This window comes from Felis catus, chromosome A1 (assembly GCF_018350175.1).
Source record: "Felis catus isolate Fca126 chromosome A1, F.catus_Fca126_mat1.0, whole genome shotgun sequence".
In the NCBI taxonomy this organism is placed as follows: domain Eukaryota; kingdom Metazoa; phylum Chordata; class Mammalia; order Carnivora; family Felidae; genus Felis; species Felis catus.
Genome location: NC_058368.1, coordinates 134643553 through 134650307, shown reverse-complemented (window position 1 = coordinate 134650307; position 6755 = coordinate 134643553). Strand labels below are relative to the sequence as shown.

The 6755-nt window shown below is 39.9% G+C and overlaps 1 long non-coding RNA gene across 1 annotated transcript in view; it reads right to left on the bottom strand.

Annotated features, from left to right (window-relative positions):
- Window positions 1–1092: 1092 nt before the first annotated feature.
- Window positions 1093–6755, bottom strand: part of LOC123386560 — a 183069-nt gene continuing 177406 nt past the window's right edge. The window contains exon 5 of the long non-coding RNA XR_006600600.1: window positions 1093–2544. This is a non-coding gene — a long non-coding RNA (uncharacterized LOC123386560). The remainder of the gene's footprint in view (window positions 2545–6755) is intronic.

The window sequence follows — 6755 nt, the reverse complement described above, 5'->3', positions numbered from 1 at the left end:
GGCCACACACTGTCGTATCATGACAGTGAAATAAGCATGCTGTAAATACATTCTATTTACTGGCCTTTCAGGCTGGGCAAAGCTCGATTATTTACATAACCATTGTATCCTTTATTAAAGTCTCCAGTGAAAAATATAGTTCTGAGCCTTTAAGATCCCAGCGAAGGAAAATAAAAGCAATATCTCGTCTGCAGGCCATGCAGAAATATGAGAGTGGCATGCCAAGCTCAAAGGAGGACAAGATTCGGCCAAGTTCAGCTATCATAAATTTAAATAGGTGTTCCTTCCACTTGAGAATGGCTGCCTTCCTTCACTTAAAGAAGAGCTGACTCTCTTCCACTGCAGACATACACCAGCCTTGGAAAAAAGCTATAAACTAAATTAAAGTGCCCACAGGCATTTACTAGCCTATAAAACGTTAACCAAACTTAAGATCTTTCCAGTATGCCTCATGATGAGGTTAAATGGATTAAATTGTGTAGCTATAACCAAACCCCATCTCCAAGCATACCTGTAAATAGTAACTCTCAAGCAAAGGGATCAGAAGAAGAAATAATGGAGAAGACAGAAAAAAGGAATCCATGCTGCTTCAATGAAGAATAAAGAGGAAAGAGAGGCACCAGTAAAGAACACAGCATTACCGCTATGCCATTTCAGAACAACCATCCGGATAATTGTGTTTTTGGCATAGTAACTATAGGGTTTGTCTACTGAAGTATTCTTTGGATAGAGGTCATTTGGTCAGGTCACCATGTGTTTAGGAAACAAGACCAGTTGGAGAGAAGAACATGCAATGTCATCAAATATAATGTGTCTCTCAATTACATGTGTGTGTCGACGTGGGGAGGCGGGGAGACATTTACAACTAGGAACCAGGACTGAGCTGGGGTCTTGAAGTTTCCAGTGAGACTTCTCTTAAGCCTCGATAGGATGAAGCCAAGGCCATTTGAGCACCAACTCCTTGTAACAAAAAGAAAGATGGGATCTGTCATGTGACAGCAGGCCAGAACCTGGGAAGCAAGGAGCCTTGAAAAGGTGTAGAAGGATCTTGCATCAATATTGCCTTGTAGGAAAATTCTCTCTCATAGCTCCATAATAAATCCTTTGTTGGGTCAACAGTTTCTCACATCTTTGATTTTTTCTTTATTATTTTATTGTAGAAATAAAAGAGAAAGAAAAGAAATGAACGTTTATTGGCTACTATGTGTCCAGAAGCTTACACAGGTGCTCATAACATTCCCCAATTCTCCTGACTTGGGGGCTTCCCTTGAATTTGCAGCAAATGTCAACTGAGGCTCCACACCACACAATCTCATCTTCATGAGTTTCTCCTTTGTTAATAATTGTGAGACTTGCCAGAAAGTACACCCACATTCTACTACTCTGATCTTCATCATCTCTTACTTGACTTTACCTCTAAGTATTTCTCTCCACTCCTCTTGCTTTCTACCAACCTCTTGCTGTCTTCTCTCCACCCTGAGGCATTCCAGAGTGAACAGCGGCCTTTCTCTTTTTCCCAGAAAGCACAAATACCACCTAGCTTTGGGGTCTGATAAAAGTTTACAAATGGCTTGACAATAACATAAGGCAATTACAATGCCAAGATGGAAAATTCAGACCACACACCATATATTTCCACTCATTTCTGGGAGTGGCTTCTTCCCAGGAACCAGCTACTGGCTGTTCTCTTCTGAGGCCGCAGTCTGCAACCCTGCTACTAACTGATTTGCTCATTACATATCTTCCACTATTAGAATGTAGGTTCCACAAGGGCATGATCTCCCTCCCCCCTCCCTTTCTTTCTCTCTCTCTCTGTGGGTGTGTGTCACTGTTTATCTAAATCAGTGTCTGACACCTAATAGGCACTCAATGTATATTTGTCAAGAGAATAAATCTTATTTACTCTCAGTATAAACCTATAAGATGGGTATTATTAATTTCATTTTCCGGAAGAGAAAAAAAGAGGCTAAAAAAATGTAAGTGGCTTTTTCAGGGTCCCACAGATAGGAAGGTATAGAACACTTTTGATGAGTTTCAGAGACAATGTTATTTCTACAACATATACTTATTTTCATACAGTTCCCCAATAGCGTTTGGCAACTCTAGCCCTGTCTCAGCTTTGTTAAGGGTTTTATCTGAGCTTAACCAAACTTGTAAAGGGAACCACTTCTCAGGACAATAACATAATGTGGTGGCGAGAGAGCCCCAAGGGAAAGGAGAAATACAAACACAATGGAGTCAAGGCCACGTAATGCAAGGGCATCATCCTTCTCAGGATTCCTCCTTACTAAGTTCAATCCTCACGTCTGCTAAAAACAAAATAAAACCAAACCCCTAGCGCCTGGTAAACTTTGCATGATGTTTCCTCATGGATTTGTTCCAGATCTGAGAGTTCTTTATTCTCTCTCCTTGGTCCAAAGCCTAGTCTTGAAGAGCTTGTCGTATTTTGGTGCACAGCAAACCTGGGGGGCTGACAGTGGAACAAACCTACAAATCTGAAATCCTGGAGCACACTGTGCTAAGTCTCTATACTCACAGGCCACCCTGCATTAAAAAAAGAGAAGAATAAAGCATCAAAAAGAAAAGAAAGCCTTAGATCAAGATCACTGCAGTCCCCAAATCACTGTGTATATTCCAATCTTTGCTGTCTAGCATGGCATCTTACTCATAGTAAGTACATAATTCATATCTGATGGTTGACTGACTGCATGAATTCCCTTCATGTAACCTAGTCTCCTTGCTTTCGAGTCTGGACACACCCCACGTTAATTTGTTCTTGAGGATCTCCAGGAGCTTCTGAAGGACTGCAGAGCTGGTAACTTCATGGTTTCACATCTAATGATGTCAAGTCTCTTGACTTCATCTACCTAAGGTTCAGTGAAGTTGTGGAAGAGAGCTAAACTAGACAAAAAGAGGAAAGGCTGTACAATCAAAGTTCCACAGTATGAATGTTTATGCTACCCTTCCTTTTTAAGGACACATTTCATTCAGCTGCTCGAGAAAAGTGGTTTGGGTAGTAGTGGCCATTATGTTAGATACCTCTATCTACCTGGTGCTTTAAATTGGTTAAGAGTTATACTGAGTAGGATCATCATGAATCTCCTTTTTTCACCTTAAATTTATTTTTATTTTGTTTCATTTTATTATTTTGTAAAATGTTTTTTGAGGGGTTGGGGGAAGAGAGAATCCCAAGCAGGTTCTGCACTGTTAGCACGGAGCCCAACACAGGGTTTGAACTCATGAACTGTGAGATCAAGAGTCAGACACTTAACCAACTGAGTCACCCAGGCTCTCCTCCTCTCTTAAAATCTAAAATATGTTGGGAAGATTCTACTCCTCTCTGGTTGTGAAGTAATTAGGGACGAGGAGTGAACGCAAATGGCTAGCTTCCTGCCACCAGGAGAGAATGGTTAAGAGCATACCGCCGGCATTATTCGTATTAGCCAAAAAGTGGAAACGACACAAATGTCTGTCAACTGATGAATGGATAAATAAAGTGTGGTGTCTACATAAAAAAGTGTGGTGTCTACATAAATGGTATATTATTCAGCCATAAAAGGAATGAAGCTCTGATATATGCTACAAAAAGGATGACCCTTGACAAAATGCTAAGTGAAAGAAGTCAGTCACAAAGGACCACCTACTGTATGACTGCATTTACATGAAATATCCAGAGAAGACAAATCTATTGAGACAAAGTGGATTAGTGGTTTCTCAGTGCTGGGGGTGATGGGAAGGTTGGGAGGAGGGTGATGGCTAAGAGGTATGAAGTTTCTTTTTGAGATAATAAACATATTTTAAAATGTATCATGATGATGGATGTACAACTCTGTGAACACACTACAAGTTATTGAATTGTACACTTTAAATGGGTCACTTTTATGACACACGGCTGATATCTCAACATCGCAGTTAAGAGAGAGAGAGACAGAGAGAGAGAGAGAGAGAGAGAGCAGTTGAGGGAGGGAGAGAGGGAAGGAGAAGCGGGAAGTGAGAGGGACAGAGAGAGCACCAGAGAGAGGCTAACAAAAGCAGACGCAGAGACAAGATATGTGCACGGAGTATCCAGATGGTGTTTGAGTCACTGCTTCTAGACTTCTGTTCTCCATATTCCATCCTTGCTCCTTCCAAAGTTTGGTTGGATGCGCCAATAAAATCCCCAAGCCTTCCTCCCCCTCTTTTCCTTTCCTTTTTTCTTGCTTAAGCTAATTCAAGTTGGCTGTCTGTCACTTGCCACACAGCCCTCCTGTTAAAAGGGAATTATATTTAGAGAGAGGTGGGGATGTGCCACCCTACTAGAAGACTGTGATCTTCATGTCGTGTAGAATATATCCACAGGTCCTCATCTATGGTGGATGTTCAATAAACATTTATTAAACTTAAATAAACATTTTCAAACTTAAATGACAGCGCTTTGCCACGGGGACTTGAGGCCAAAGATCCTCTTCTTTCAGCTCAAGTTGGGTTTCTTCGATGGCATTCTGTCAAGTTATGTCCAAAACGCTATCTGGGAGATATTTCTGGCATTTGTAATTTCCCCTGAGAGAAAATTTAAACTTTCACCTGCTCCCTTAAATTTAACTGAGTCTTACTGAGGGACTTGTAGGCCTATTTTTGGGTGTTCTCACACTAAGTGGTGGGCAGAATTTGGAAAATTAAAGAAATTTTCAGACCCAAGCAAATGAAGTAATTGCAGGTTATAATAGACAGCGGCATGCCCAGAGCAGACAGCTGTGGCACCATTGGCCCCACACAGGTCAGGCTTCTGCATGAAAATGCACACACACTCCCTCACATCCTTATCTCTGTGCAGAGAGTTAGTCGGTGTTCCCAGATATTCCTTTACTATTTCTGGCTTATCAGGAAAGTAAAACAAATGCTAATGAATGTTCTGTCATACTCCTTGAAATATGTGGAAAATACATTTGCATGATGCAGCCCAATGGTTGTGTTCTTTCTGTTTGTAGAAGACCACTTGTTTACAGCAGAGGTTCTCAAACTTGAACCTGCATCGTAATCGCCTGGGAGACTTATGAAAACACAGGTTTCTGGACCCTATTCCCAGAGCCTCTGATTCAGTATGTCCAGAGCAGGCCTGAAAACGTGCATTTCTGACAAGTTCCTGGGCGACGCTGATGCTATTGGCCTGGGGACCCCACGTGGGAGACACTGAGTATATGGTTAGGTGCTTCATTTTTAAAAACTGGTATTTAACTTTAGGACTAACACATCTTATGGGTTAGAACTGTAATTTCACCCCTGGGACCTGGATGTGAACGTTTCATAGCTCATTTCTAGTTCTTGAAGCCCCAGTTTTAAATTAAATGGTCATTACTTTAGTTTTTGAATGTACCATTGCAAACATGAGTTTTGTCCAATTCTATGTTGGCCCTTTCCACATTGGCTCATTCCCAACATCATTATAATTCTTTTGGGACAGTTGAAAATGTAAATTCCCAACTGAACAGGGTCTGGCAGAGAAAGAGGAGGAGGTGGGTGGAGAGGCTGTTCTAAACTATCAACTGCACAGCTATCTAAAAATAAGCCTGCTAAGTCAAGAAGACTGGCTTAGAGATGAAAATAGGATGATTAAGAACATTTTGCAGAATTGCATCTGAGGTATAGAAGTCTTCATGTGACATTTCCTTTCTTTTTTTTTCCTCCACTGGGAGAAGAGAAATGTGCTGAAATGCCTAAATACCAAACTTTGTGTGACTTCAAATAAAATTATGAGAAAGGGCAAGTCAGCACAAGGGACACAAGGAATTTCAGTTCTCAGCCTCAAAATGCTTTTGCTAAGATTACTAAGCCCTCCATAAGAGCAGTGTCCTGTGCACATGTAGTAGGTAGGGACACATAGCAACATTATTACATACATGTATCTGTGTCTTTTGTCAGACCTCTGGATTTTCCAAAGGTTTTCCATTTTTAATGTAATATGTACAGAAAATGGCACATGTGAGTGTCAGCTAGAATTTTCAGAAATGGAACACACTTATGTGATCAGTATCCTGATAAAAGAATAAATCATTACTATTTCTCCAGAGTTCCCATCATGTTATCACAAGCTACCTCTCTCCTCTAGTTTAACCACAATCCAGTCTTCTGACAGCATATAGATTTTTCCTTTTCTCCCCTTTTATATATAAACGGAATCACACAGTATATATTCTTCTATGTCTAGCTTCTTTCATATGTCTGAGAAAAATCAAGCCTCACACAATTTTTAAGTTTTAATTTTGTGATTGAAAAACTAATACATATGATAAAACTGAAATCTTCAAATCAAACGATGCCAGAAGATATAAAATAAAAAGAAATAGATGGCTGTGCAGCTTAGTGGTAGATCATTCATTCTCGTTGGTATAAAGCATATTCCATTGTGTGAATAGATCATATTTATCCACTTTATTATTGATGAACATTTGAGTAAATTCCAGGTTGAGACTGTAATGAATAGAATTGCTGTGGATAATCTAGTATGTCTACTGATGAACGTATGTATTAAGTTGTATTGGGTTTGGGGAATAGAATGTTAAGTCATAGATTATGCATATACTCAGCTTTATTAGGTACTGGCAAAGCTTAACAGTTTATAAACTGGTTCTCCCAATTTATATTTTAACCAGGACTGTATGAAAGTTCCAGTTTCTCCACATCTTCAGAAATACTTGAAAAATTCCCATCTTATTTATGTGTAACCCACTCTGAGGTTGTGTAGCATTATCTCATTGTGATTTAAATATGCATTTAAA